The sequence below is a fragment of the Furipterus horrens genome, unplaced genomic scaffold (assembly GCF_987537825.1).
Source record: "Furipterus horrens unplaced genomic scaffold, mFurHor1.1.pri manual_scaffold_2, whole genome shotgun sequence".
In the NCBI taxonomy this organism is placed as follows: Eukaryota; Metazoa; Chordata; class Mammalia; order Chiroptera; family Furipteridae; genus Furipterus; species Furipterus horrens.
In genome coordinates this window covers 23122267-23137122 of record NW_028327172.1, presented here as the reverse complement: position 1 = coordinate 23137122, position 14856 = coordinate 23122267, and the positions used below count along the sequence as shown (strand labels likewise).

Genomic DNA, 14856 nt, shown 5'->3' with positions numbered 1-14856 from the left:
TGTTGGTCTTGTCTTCCAAAAAGGCAGCAGGTTCTGCTGCCTATCTTTGCCAGCGTCTGGGGAATACCCTTTAAATCCCAGCCCTACTTAGAAGAATAAGCTAAGGATCACAAAACATGACCTCAAAAACCCTGATATGACTATATTCTGACCCAGAGGCATTCATTCTAGGTGAAGATTAGAACTTTGCATAATAAGATTACACAGCAAGTGAATGATATCAAGGGACTATCCATATGCAGCCGCCTGGTTTTCTACAGACAGCCTGTGCTCTGCAATATGAAGTACAGACGGAAAAGCGCTTGTCTTTCTAGCTCAAATAAAATAGATTCACATAAATTAGTTGGCCATTTCCAGATTCCTAAATCCCCTATTACATCTTTTATTGACAGCTCCTGTGAGGATAGCACAAATGTTATTCCTTTTTATTCTGTGCTTCTATAACAATCATGCTCTGTAATTGAAATGTACATAGATTATGGCTCAAAATTAACATCTTGTTTGCTGTAATCTTGGATTACAATTCACTGTGTACATAATAAAATTAGGAAATCAATGGCTGGATTTATCAGCTCCAAGAAACTAGAGGTATTGTTTAAAGAATAGCTTAACATTTTGTGTCAACACCTTAAATGCAGAAATCACAGAGAAAAGTCAATAAAAAATTTAAGTGATTAAGAGAATACAACATGCATCAGCCAAATATCTACATAAGTTAGACTACATGTGAATAAACTCAATTCCCTCAAAATTTAGAATATGAAAAATTCAGATATCTCATCAGCATATCCTTTTCTCTCTAAACCATGCTTGAGCAAAAAGGTCAATTACACATAAGATCTCTACTTTTCAAAAGGATAGAAGCAGTACTTTATACAAAGCACCTGGATCATTTTACACTTTCAGATATATGAATCAATTCAAATCAATTATAACTCAAAGTTTTAGAATTCTTAGCTTTATGTTTTTGAATTACTTAGTGAATGAAATAACTTTTCCTTATACTGGAATATATACAGAGCATTTAAAATGTATAGACTCCGAGAGATATTTAGAAAACAATACTTTGTGTTCACCTTTTTTCTTCTAAGTTTAAAGCTATACCAGCTCTTAGCAAACTTATATGAAAAGAGATTACTATCGTTAACACAAATACCTATACAGAACAATTCTAAGAGTGCAAAGAGGAATTCTCAAGTTTATATTTTTTAAATAAGTACTAAGATTTGACATGCAATTCTTATAAAACTAAGCTCCTCGTTATACTTGAAGTAGGACTTACTTCCAAGTTCAATTTGCCCACAATTGCTAAGGAACACACTGCATCCCTTATATTAGTCAGTAACTCTTCATCATCACAGTATCTTTAAGCATAGCTATACAAATCTGTTAAGTAGTCAGGAGTCAAGTGACACACTTCTGATTCTGTGTATTAAACAGGCAGATATATACCAACAGCCTAAGTGGTAGAGCTATAAAACACTGTATAACTTCAACTACATAGCACATGAATGCTCTTTGATTACCTTGATTGGGATATTACTAGAAAAAGAATTGAAGAATGCACAGAACCACACATTTCTGTTATGTAATACTTGAGAGCTATACTGTTCAATAAAGGTAGCCACTAGCTACTTATGGCTATTGAGCACTTGAAATGTGACTAGTCCAAACTGATAGGTATTGTATGAATAAAATACAGATTGGACTTCAAAGACTTAGTACCAAGAAAAAGTAAAATATTTTATATTGATTTCATGTTGAAAATGTAACAATCTAGATATAGTGGGTTATATAAAATACATATAGGACTCTCATATTTCATTTGGACAGAAACTAACGCGGAGGGTTATTATGGAAGAACAAACATTCCAGTGTCAAATGTGATAGATAAGCTTTGTAAAATAAGAATAAAATGCAGTCATTTTATTGTCTATTTTGTATTTCTAGCTTTAAGGTAGTGATGAAGAAGAAGGAACCAGGCAAATTGCTGACCACCAAATGCCAAAAAAGAATAATTTTTCAAAGTTACAAAAATGCTTTAGTCCAGTAAGTATAGGCTTTTATAAAAAGTACACCTTGGGCAACTTCATAAAAGACTAGTAAGGTCTAATGAGTCCAAAAGACAGCAACTTCTAAAACTACGTCTGGATCTAGCAAGGACCACGATTTTTTTCTAAGGTGCTATATAACTATTTACATTGAAATTTTACAAATGCATCATAAGTAGTAACTACAGAGATTTGAAGCATTTAATATATTTCAGAATTTTAGCAAAATGAAAAGTGTCAGTTTTATAAATTATTAGAAAGTTGCTTTTCCATTGGTCTTCTCATTAACCATCAATGTAGGTTTAAAAAAATTCATTAACAAAAAGTTTTACAGGAAGAAGGAAAACTGTAAATAGTAAAAATATAAAATATATACATAATTCAAGAAAGTTAATGGCAAATTTAGAACAACCACACAAAATTGATATTATACAATTAAAATACAAAGTCTACCTTTGACACACATTGGAATATTAGATATAAACCACAGTATGTAAATATTTAACTCATTTAAAAACTTTTTTCATAATTATTCCTTTATAATATTTATGTAAAGTACTATGGCTAAAGATGAAATATGAGAATCAATAAATTAGATAGATAATATCTAAGTCAGCCATGCCACTTTTTCCTACCCTTTTAAAATCATCTATTTCTTTCCTTTTCTGGTTACAAGTATCACATATACACACAGACACACACACACACACATAAAAACAAAACAATAACAATTAAAAAAAACTTTCTAACCATCAATATATGAGAACAATGATATTCAGTCTAAGTTAATCCCCAGACATCCAAATTCATGAATAAAAATTCATCAGTTTTAAATACACTGAGCCTATTAAGCAAGAACAAAAGCATATGCACAAAAGAGCTTTTAATATATTTCAAAGCCCACAAGAGCCATGGTCTCATTAAAATTATAAATTACACAAACATGGAATGAAGATTCAAACTGCAGTGCAGCTAAGCAGATTACAGAAAACCCCGCGTTCCATATGATAACACACCATGGCCCTCCCAGATGGGGGCTTGGAACAAAAAGGCCATCACCACAGCTAGGGAAAACCTCCTTGTGATCTCTGGTTTCTGTTCAGCAGATGACAGCCAAATAATATGTTGATTATTCTGTTTGTGCTGCTAAGCTTGTAAGATGGAATAAAAGCGATATGATCTATTGTGAACCCAATGTTAATGTGTTGCTCCACTCATAAATAATATACTGAGTTTATTTTGAAATTATCTTTTATCTCAATTTTAGTTTTTAAATGCATGGGTTAAAATAAAAGCCAAGATAAAATATTATTTAATTTGATGCTTTAAACTAAGAAATGTAGATGACAAGTGAAAAAGATCTAAATGCTTAGCTAAGAGTCAAGTACAATCACCTTTCTGTAATTTCAGCACTGTGATCAGAGATAAAATACATTTTTAAATAGGCAATTACTCTCATTAAGAAATATAAATGCAAAATTACATAATACAATAAGTTAATAATATACATTACTGACAAGATAAAAACTAAAATACCAGGGAGTATAAAAACACTTTTCTGCAATACAAATATATAATAGCACATAATCACAACATATGTCTCATATTTCTGAATAATAAAAACTATCACTGAAGGCCTTATGAATGTTCATAACTTGTACACAAATGGATGCTCACAGGAAAACCTACTCAAAAAATTAAAATCTAATTTCTTCCTCAATTAAATATACTAAACTGTAATATAGTGAAATGATGTAACTGGGATTATGCTTGTAAATACTTCACCAAATTTTACATTTCATGGATAAAAACTTTTATGAATACTAATATTATTAAAAATATTGAAAATCATAATATTCATCTTCCTACCCCAGAAATTCTTCCCTGAATAATCTAGTAGAATCTTCTTAAAGGAGAACAACATAACAAAGCAGTACATGAAAGCAGCAGTTGAGGCAAACATAGATAAACACACTGTTTTCTTAAGGGGTATTTTGTAAAAAGCACATAATTATGGTCATTAATATAAATCCACCTCCTTTTTCTGTCTGAAGATAGAGATTCTTGAGTCTAAAAAGCAGAACAAAATTGCCTAACATGAAAATACAGTCTAAAATTGCAGATCTAAAAGATAAAACAGTGACATTTTTAGTGTAAAACACACAACATCTTTGGAGTAGACAAATATTTCTTAAGATGCAAAAAGCACTAAACATAAATGACAAACTAGACTACTATAAAGTCATAATCACCTGTTCATCAAAAGAACTATTAATAGGTTGAAAGGGCAAACCTCAAAGTAAGAGAAACGCTCTCAACACCTATTTTCAATGAAGGATTCATATTCTAAATATATAAAGAACATCTTCACATCAAAGAAAAAGACAACCTAACAGTAAAGTAGGCAAAAGAAATGAACAGGTACTTCACAAAAGAGAATTAATAAAATAGGTAATATACAGATGAAAAAATGCTCAACTTGTTTAATCTTTAGGGTACTAGAAGGTAAAACAATAATGGTTTACTATTTAAACACACCAGAATCTGAAAAATAAAAGAAGTGGGGAAAAGGATCTAGTGTTGACAAAGACTTGGAGCAACTAGAACTCTCGTATGAATGTAAACTGGTACAACCACTTTAGAAAACTGTTTGGCAATATTGAGTAAAGTTGGACATACATATACTTATAATCCACCAATTTTGCTCCTAGATATAGCCACAAATGAAACATAAATATGTTAACCAAGAGATATGTATTAGAAAGCTTATAGTGGTGTTATATGGAAACCACCCAAATGTCAATTAACAGAATGGATTAAAAAAACAGTTGTGCCTGCAAGCCAAGTGTCGCTGGTCCGATTCCCAGTCAGGGCACATGACTAGGTTGCACGTCAGGTCCCCAGTTGGGGGTGTGAGTGAGAGGCAACCACACAGTGATATTTCTCTCTCTCTCTTTCTCCTTTCCCCTCTCTCTAAAAATAAAACAAATAAACAAACAAAAAAACAGTTGCTATATAGGTATATAATGAAATGTAGCAATGAAAATGAAGGAAGGATAACTACATGCAACAATGTAAGCAAATCTCAAGAAATAAAGTTGAGCAAAGGAAACCAGACATAAAATAGACTGTAAAATTCTATATATAAAATACAAAAACAAGCAAGGCTATGTTACTAAAAGTCAAGGTAATGGTTATTTTAGTGCAGGGAGGGAAATACTGAGTGGAAGGGAACATGAAAGTGTCCTCTAGGGAGGGTACTGATAATGGTCTTTTTTTAAATCTGGGTGTGGTTACATGGGTTTATTTGGCTTCTAAAAAATTCACTGAACAATCCACTTACAATATGTGCACTTTCTGTATATAGAACTTTCTTTAAAAAGAAGTTTTACACACAAATGCAGAGATATGCAGGGATAGCCAAAATTCTTGTCATAAGAAACTTAGGAACAAAAAACTAAGGCTTCTGATAAGATTTATTTGAATAATCAAATTTTCAACTCAATAGCTGAATAAGTTCCTGGACTCTTATAAATGGAGGAGCAACAGTCATTTACCCTATTACCTTTCCCATTTCCCAAACTATAATACCATATCTGGCTTTTGTGTCAGGAGCAGCTGCTGATTCTTCTTCTTTCTTCTTCTTCCTCTTCCCCCCCCGCCCCCCGCTGGACCCCCATTCCCCTTCTTCCCCCTTCCTTTCTCTCCCCTCCCCCCCCACTTCTTCTGTTATAACACAGCTTCTAAAACAGTCTCAGGACTGAAATTTTGTTCTTATGTGGGAAACTAAAGTAGCACAGAAGAAAAGGCAGTATAAAAATTATATGTTCGCCATTTCGTAAGTTCTTATGTTAACTTTTTATTTGTTAAAAACTTTTATAATTTTTCAGTGCCAGTAAAGAAAATATAACTTATTCTTTAATATCAGTATTATACTGTCAGAACATGGTGGCAGAGGGACTGCCCACCTGGACTTTTGATGTATGCAAATAAACCATATGCAAATTAACCTGCACCTAGCACCGCCCATAGGAAATAAAAATGGACTTTGCTCTTCCCAGAAGAAATGTTAATGGACCTAGCATGATATATTCATTGGCCTGGTGGGGGGAAAGCAAGGAGATGTAAATAACCTGCTGAATATGTTGATGGGTAAACTCACCCTCACCAAAATGTGTGTTTGGCAAAGTGTGGAGGCAGCAGCTGAGACAGGAAATTCCTACAGGCTGTGTGGGTGATCAGGAGTCTCTCCTTCCCCCTTCCCCCTTTCCCTTTTCCCTTCTCTTTTCCTGCTTCCCTTGTTCCTATGGGCCCTTCAGTTGGTCCAGGAGTTTCCGCCTCCCTCCAGCCCCATTTCTCCACTTCCCTCAGTAAACCAAGTGTTTAATCTTAGAATAGTCTCTGGGTGATTTCTCCAAACAACGCTACCTGAGACATGAAACTTCTTCTTAAAAAGATAATAAACTAATCTAGGATACTCACTGTGTCCCACTTAAATATTTTCTCTATTTCTATACTGGAATCAACATATAATTCACAACACTTTTTCTCATATTAAAAAGATACTTTAAGAAATAAGCTAAAAGGGATCATCAAAAGATTAGAGTTCATTTTTCATTTATATAACAAATATTTATTCAGTGCTTACTATCTGCCAAACTCTAGGGGTAAAGCAGTAAAACTATAACAACACATTCACATATTCAAAAATTAAAACGATCTAAAAGATATACAGTATATATATCCCATCTGTTTTCCTCACCCATTCACACACAGAATTTAGATTTTGTATACTCTTCCAGATTTTCTTTATGCAAATATAAGTATCTCTAAATATATATTTATATTTTCCTCCCTTTCAAACAAGAAGTAGTATACAATACGCTGTTTGAAATCTGCTCTTTTCGAATAGCAATATATGCTTGAAAACTTTCCAAATCTGCATCAGAGATCCTTTCCTTTCCTTTTTTTTTTTTTTTTTTTTTACAGCTGAAGAGTATAGATATGCCATAGATCATTTAGCAAGTACCCTACTGATAGACATTAGGGGTCTTTCCAATAGTTTACTACTACACACACACAAAAAAGCTGCAATTGAAACTCCTATACATGTTATATTTTAAGTACACAAGTATATCTGCAAAAAATTCCAATAATTGGTAATAAAACAAATATGTAAATGCATTGTCCTTTTTCTAGAAGTTGTCAATTTATGGATCTCAGATGTATCCTAGAAAAAGCTATACCTCTCTTTGGGTCTCAAAGATATTTTGTTTATAAGGCAAATTCTGAAAGATGTTCTTACTGCAAAATAGTACATGAAGTCCTTTGTTTATTTTTCCCAAAATGCACATGCAAAATTTGTTGACTTATTAAGTTTAAGAGCAAATAAGTTTTCAAATTTAAAAACACTTCTTTGATACACGAAATCATCCTAGTGATGTCTATTGTCCTGATATGTTATTGTTATTGTTTACCTCTCAAAAATCTCCTGTCATCTAACAAGTAATATACATCCCACCCCAGTTTTTTCTATAAACACTTTCAATTGTTTATAATTGGGTGAGCAGTCTAATGCACTTTTAAATAAACATTTTCCTGAAGTACTTAAATGTTACCATGAAACCAAATCTGTGTTACTTCTATATTTTCCTTTAAAAAACTATCATTTTGAAGGTAACTTAATCTTTATGACTGCCATTTTCAATAGGTAGTGTCACCTAATACACTGTTTTTATTTCTCTGCTCACCCTATCAAATACTTTCCAATTAGAAACAACCTCTTAAGTCCACTGGACTTCCTATGTAAAGGAATCCTTAAGTAAATCCAGTTTCAGTATCACTGTTTTATAAGAAACCATGTATGTGATCATTTTTATTCCTCGAATAAGAATACATCAGTATATGTGATACAATATATGTTTCATTTCAATCATTCAGAAATCAGTTATCAAATAATCCCAGTCCTCTCAAACAAACTGGCTAGCCTAGATACAGACCCCAAAATAAATCTGAAAAAGCTGCCACCCATTCTATGCTTTTAGTCAGTAAACAGGCAAAAACTATACTTAAGCTCCAACCCAAGCAATGTATATATAATGTTAAGCAAATGCTGATTTTAATATTAGTCAATATAATGCAATGACAGCAAAAAAAGAAAAAGAAAGACAAGAATTACCTAACAAACCTTAAACAAAATGTGAAATGACTGATGTTTACAATGTCAGCTTTGAGCCGCCAAAACAAAATTTAAATTATACTCAGTTTGCCTTGTTTAGAAAAACAGAAGGGCAAATTTTAGATTTTAGAAGCATTTTAGAAAAATAGTTCTACTGAACAAACTTTGGCACATAAAAGAATAAGATTCATTCATCTACAAAATTAACAGATGAGAACTATACCATTCATTAACAATAGCCCAATGAACGAGGAATTACTCAAAGTAAAATTCTCACTCAAAGTTAGAATATACTATGGTTGCCTTTGGAAAGAGGAACTGTAATAAAGTGCAATAACATTTGGGGGGCTTTAAATATAGCATTCCCTATGCTAAGCCAGGTAGGTCTTAGTTAATAGGCAAAAGAATATCTGATAATATCTGAAGACTAGTCAGGCAAATTTTCCACGTAAATGGTTGGATACACTCAAGAAAATGTCCTGATTTCATTTTTTACTTTGTTTTCTTTAAGTTGAAACTGCCAAGTGGACAAGTTGGTCTGGTTTCTAGCGCCAACTTGCTAAATAACCTTGTTCAAGTAACTCAATCCCACTAGTCCTCCATAGTTTCTTCATCAGTCAAGTTGTTATAGAAAACATGACATGACAGTAAACAATAGATTTGCTAATAAAGGAAAACAAAGAGCTACTAAATTAGGTCCTAATCTACATTATATCTATATATTTATTTATCCATCCATACTCACCCAAGGACATGCTTATTGATTTCAGAGAGAGGGGAAGGAAGGGGAGAGAGAGGGAGAGAAACATCCAGGTGAGAAACATCAGTTGGTTGCCCTTCATATACTCCCTGACTGTAAATCGAACCTGCAACCTAGGTATGTACCCTGAGAGGGGATCTAACAGGCCACCTTTTGGTGTATGGGATGACACTCAACCAACTGAGCCACCCGGCCAGGGCTATATCTGTATTATCGTTATGAATACAATTTGTTTAAACTATCACAAATTATAGGCCCCTTTACCATATATTTGAGGCATATAGTAAAAGAAACTATAATCCCTTCAGGATCTTTTCAAATAATTAATGTTACTCTCATGATATAAAAAATTTCTCATGCATTCACTTAATTTAAATACCACTATAATAAATTTTCTTTAACCTGAAAATATGTGACTTTTTCTACATGACATATAAAAGACATATAAAATGTAAAAGAGTATTCATGGCAATATCATTTAAAACACACAAACTGTAGAAACAACCCAGACATCCACCAACAATAGGATAAATGGTTGTACTCATTCCAAAGAAATAATATATTGAGTTGACCAAAAAGCTCTTTTCTTTTTTTCCAGTAAGATGACTCTGGAGGCGCATTGTTGTCTTTAACGTCATTGGAAACAATTTTGTTAGATTGCATTGTGACAGCGTTCACTTAAAAAAACTTATCAAAATTGGTGAATTTTTGTGTAGCCATTTTAATATTGAAGATGGAAGAAAATATGCAACATTTCCACCATATTATGCTTTATTATTTCAAGAAAGGTAAAAACACAGCTGAAACACTCACAAATAAAATTTGTGCAGTGTAGGGAGAAGGTGCTGTGACTGATTGAACATGTCAAAGTGGTTTGCGAAGTTTTGTGCTAGAGATTTCTCGCGGGACGATGCTCCACTGTCTGATAGACCAGTTGAAGTTGACAGTGATCAAATACAGACATTGAGATCAATGTTATACCACATGGGAGATAGCCAACATACTCAAAATATCCAAATCAATAAAGTTTTTGGTGAAAATGAAAAATGTGTCTTTTATTTTGCAGAAAAAACCATTCAGACTTTTTGGCCAACCCAACACTAATAATAAAAATGAAGAAAATAAAACTACATGCAACTACTAAGATGATCTTTGAAACATAATGCTGAATAAAGTAAGAAAAAATGCATATGATTCCACACAGTGGCACTCAGCAGCAGGCCCACCCATGTCCCATGTCACCTGATAGCCCAGCCCGCACCTTAGAGCTGTGGCAGCACCATGGGCAGCACCAGCCAGAAGGAAAGCATGAAGGTCATTCACAGTCTCCAGGCTCAGGTCAGTAACCAACACATGCTATGAGTTTGATCTTAGGATCTGGGCCTCAGCTCCACCGCCTTAGCCACCTTTCTGTGTCTGTGAGAGCAGCTGCCACCGCCAGGAACTGCTTGATAAAGCTTGGAGACCCTGCTGTTGAGTGGATTGCTAACCATTCGTGCTAAAGGGGGTGGCAGCTCCATGCAGAGCAAGGATTTGTTCCAGCTGTTGGAAGGCGACACATGCCTGATGGTGCTGGAGTTGGGGCACAGCTGGAGCCCCAGCAAAGGTGGGTGCTGTCATATGGCCTGGGCTGAGAGAAGCCCAAGCACAGCAAGGCATCATCTTCATTACCTTCAACAGATAAAAGCGAAACCCTCAAGACCTCTTTGGCAGCCTGAATGTAAACGTCACACTCTACGGCTCTACTCATGAGTTTTGACTTTCAAGGACTTGGCTCCAAAAGAGTACTCAAGAAGCTCCTTCAGTCGGACCCCCAGGCTGCTGCAATGCCTGGCCTGTATCACTGGAAATTTCCTCCACCCTTCATAATGCAATGGAGTGGGCAGAGCCGTGGCAGTGGCAGCAGCGGAGTCGCTGCCATCCCCACTCAGAAGGGGCTCTGAGCTTCTGCCCCTAGATGTGTTCCAAGAGAGACATCGTAAGGACTTTGACAGTATCAGGTTAGAGGACATGCCAGCAATGCACGCTGGGTAACTCACTTGATTTCCCCACTGTTCTCTGACAACACCATGATAGGCCCCATCAACATAAAGCATTCCATTCCTACCCTATGCCCTTTCCTGAAGAACGCTGCCCCTTCCCAGCCATTTTTCCAGCCTCCCACTTACCCTGAAAGACCACAAACCTGTCTCGAGGCCTCTTGATCCCACCATGATTACTGTTACATCTAAATTCCTTACAACTCCTCCCATCCCTAAGCTTCCCAGAACACTGAAGACGGCCCTCTCTTACTTTACCCCCTCCTCAAAAAAATTAAAATGTTGGGGGGAAAAGAAAAAGAATACATACAATTCCATAAACATTAGAGACAAAAAGTAAACATATTGCTGAGCAATATATTGCATAAAAGTGATTAAGTTATATAAATAATGACCGTAAATATCAGGACATGGGGTACCTCTAAAAAAAAGGAAGATTCTACCAAGGGTATCTGAGACACCAGTAATGATCCATGAAAACATGGATGTCTGCTTTACACTTACTCATTTTACTATGCATTTCTATTTTTACATGATGCTTATTTTAAAATAAAAAAGTTCAAAATGATATATTTTCTGAAATGCATTTTTACAGAGAGGGAAGAAAAGGCTTTCTTTTTTCGCTAACAATTTAATTTTATTGGTCTGCATTTTTATTGCAATATTTTAATAATAAACAAATCAGTATGCCTTACTCTCCACTATTCTAATTAAGAGTAGATTTCACAGGCTTTCCAAATGGCTATCAAAAAAGTACCAGGCTGTTAAAGAGTATAAGATCAGCTATCCTGTTAAATCTTGGCTGAGCTCATGTTGTTTCTGTCACTTTACTTCTTTTCAAGGAAATGTATGACTGCTTTTAAAAGAAAATCTATCTTACATCCAGGCAATAATATTATTCAGGTTGCACTCCAAAAAATTTAACAATATTTTCACTCAAAAGTAGGAAGAAAAACACTTTTAATTCTCACATGTTTTAAAACAATTTGGGGAGCACTTCTGTATGCATACAGTGTGAGGGTTCATGATAGGATGGACAGACACGACACTTGAGGTCCAAACCAAGTATCATTCACAGTGTGTTCTAGAAAACGTGACAGCTGGATTATGGGACGGATATACAAAACAAGTTACTCCACTGTATAAAAAGTAATGTAGGGTGACCCATTCAAAATAGACCAAACAATGCTCAATTTAAATTACAGTACCCTGGAACTGTCCTAAATACTTCCTTTGAAAAAACAATAATACAGGAAATTTAATTTATTACAAAAAAAGATAATTAAAAACAATTTAAAAACTGACTTAAATTACAAACATATATATACTCACACACACACAATTCAGGAAATCCTAAAAGATCCATCATCTAGAAGCATCCTCCAATATGTTTGTTATAACTTTTAGATGCCACTAAACAGGAAGCAGACAATGAAATTTAGAAGCATGACTATCAGCACTTTCATCATGCTCCAGATATCAACACAATGGCAGCAGCGGTATCACTCAGCATAACTGAGTTACTCTAGTTGTACACTATTGGTGTGTGTGTGTTAATGCAGCCAAGGATTCCCTTCTTTAGCGGGTCCAGCTAACCAGTTATTTGCCCATCTATTAAGTGCCAACTTTCAAAAAAGACAGTGTCCAGCAGGAAGCAGCATTAGGAATTCATAAAATTTAACTTGAACATGAATTGGACAGAAAAAAACAAGAGGAGGGAAAAAAGCCCACTTACCATAGGTCTGTTCTACAATATATTCAATTTTTAGGATAGCTGTAGGGCTTCCAGGAAAAAAAGCATCTAAAGCATGCCTCAAAGCATATACAGATGATCCATGGTTTCAGCATTCCTAAAGCATAAAATCAAAATTATATTAGGTGAAGGCTTCTCTCAGCCATGTTGAGTTGAATTAATACATGACTAAATGTCTCTCAGTTGTCTTCTATGGCAGGTCAATGGGATTTTGAAATCAGATATTTAATGACACTTTGGATAATGATTTTAAAAAACAAAACATTAAAGTCCTTCATCTATGAGGGAATTTAAAGTAGAAGAAGACACTAACTGGGTGACATAATGTATCAATCAACTTAGAGAGAACCGTGTTCAAGGTCTTAAAGAAGTTGGTAGGTGAACCACATACAGTTCTGATAAATCAAATTCTCTATAACAATTTGCAGATAATAGAGAGGCTATAACATTCATTTCTACATGTCAGCATGAATATTTGAAGTTAATTTTAAGCATGAAAGGGAAGCAGAGAAGTAGTTTGTAATGCTGATATGTTAAGACATTAGTCAGATATTTACTGAATATGAAGAATCTTTATATTGTTAGAAAACACTATGACCAGCTGTAACACTGGGGAACACAATTTTCATTGAGTTAGATCTGACACTTGTTTTTGACTAATTTTTGGCATCTGAATCCAAAAATGACCCCAGTTTTTCTCTATCATGTCAACTTTTTAAGGTATGGGATACCCTCCCTTTGTCCCAAAAATGATACAAAATGTACATACAAAGGAAAATAAAGAAAAAAAATCACCTGAACACACTTTTATATTTAGAGTAATTTTATTTATATAAAGGCTATATATTGCTACTGTAAGTCAAATTGTGTACAAGTAATAAAGTTCTGCTACCAAACATACATATTAAGGTATTTTATCTTTTCAAATGATAGGCTAGGAAATGCCAAAATGAGATACTTGAAACAGTCTCCTTCAGTTGGCAAAGCTTTAACAAATTACTTCATGAGACCCAGTTTTATGTGCAGAGGTGGGAATAGAACGTTCTTTCTGTCAACAAGTGGCTCATGTAGAATGTTTGGATCACCAGGATTGAAGTCAGATCTTGGAGGCAAATTCAACTCCACCTAAGGCTTCTCATGAGCTCGCTGTCCCACATACACAGAAAACAGGGATACTTGCTGTATCTGCATTGCTGACCAAGAAGGAAGCAGACCATTTTAAGGTCAACACAGATTATACAATTGTGCTTGTGATATTGCAACAGATCAATGACTCTCTTTATGTCTTCATATTCTTCATGAAAACAAACTGAATGGCCAGTTGGGACTGCACCAAATAAATTCCCATTGTGGAGGAGGACACACTTCAAGCTCCTCTTTGAGCTATCGAGGAACAGTCGCCATTCAGTTGCATTATAGATTGGAATTCCCAATTCCTCCATTAAACCATGTATGTTATGGCAATACACAAAGCCACCATCACTTTGAATGTACTAAAGAAATGCACTTTCTCTTGATCAAAAGTAGGATACCTTCACTCCTTTTTCAAGCAAGTTTTTCTCATGCAATCTTGATGCTAGGAGTTCTGGAGCCTTTTAGGATAGTCCCAAATTTCGTGCCAAATCACTTACAAACTGAATCATCTTCAATTTCAAAATCTTCATCGTTGCTGTCACTTAGTTCTTCACCATACTCCTGCTTTTCGAAAGAGAGTAGTTCATTGAAAACTGGCACTAGGATTTCAGCTGAATGAGGCACTGGGCATATAGCTGATGGTAGACTAGGAAACTCTTATTTGACATTTATTTTTCTTGTTATATGCTGACTTTTCACTATACAAAGTCACAGTCACCCGAATGATCTCTGGGCTCTCGCCAAACCATAGGTATACAAGTGGCAATTTATAACATGTTCCCTTCGGCCATGCCTGTAAACTCTTGACACACTGCTTGCACACCTTGTGAGGGGCCCAAGGCTTATCTTGATCACCAAGTTTTACTAAAATATGCAAAATAGCCTTGCCTGACAAATGTGCTGATGTTTGTCCTTTGACTGGGAATGGTGAAACTACCACA

General features: G+C 34.8%; 1 protein-coding gene and 1 pseudogene across 4 annotated transcripts in view; one reads left to right on the top strand and one right to left on the bottom strand.

Moving 5' to 3' along the window:
• The window catches only part of IMMP1L (inner mitochondrial membrane peptidase subunit 1), a 65129-nt gene that overhangs the window by 41095 nt on the left and 9178 nt on the right, over window positions 1-14856 (bottom strand). For all 4 annotated transcript variants that reach the window (XR_016508179.1, XM_090262990.1, XM_090263006.1 and 1 more), the window contains exons 2-3: window positions 14314-14476; window positions 12764-12878 (exon numbers count right to left, since the gene is read on the bottom strand). The gene's annotated coding sequence lies outside the window, so the exon portion shown is untranslated. The remainder of the gene's footprint in view (window positions 1-12763; window positions 12879-14313; window positions 14477-14856) is intronic.
• Window positions 10271-10946, top strand: LOC150018022 (lipid transferase CIDEB pseudogene; annotated as a pseudogene).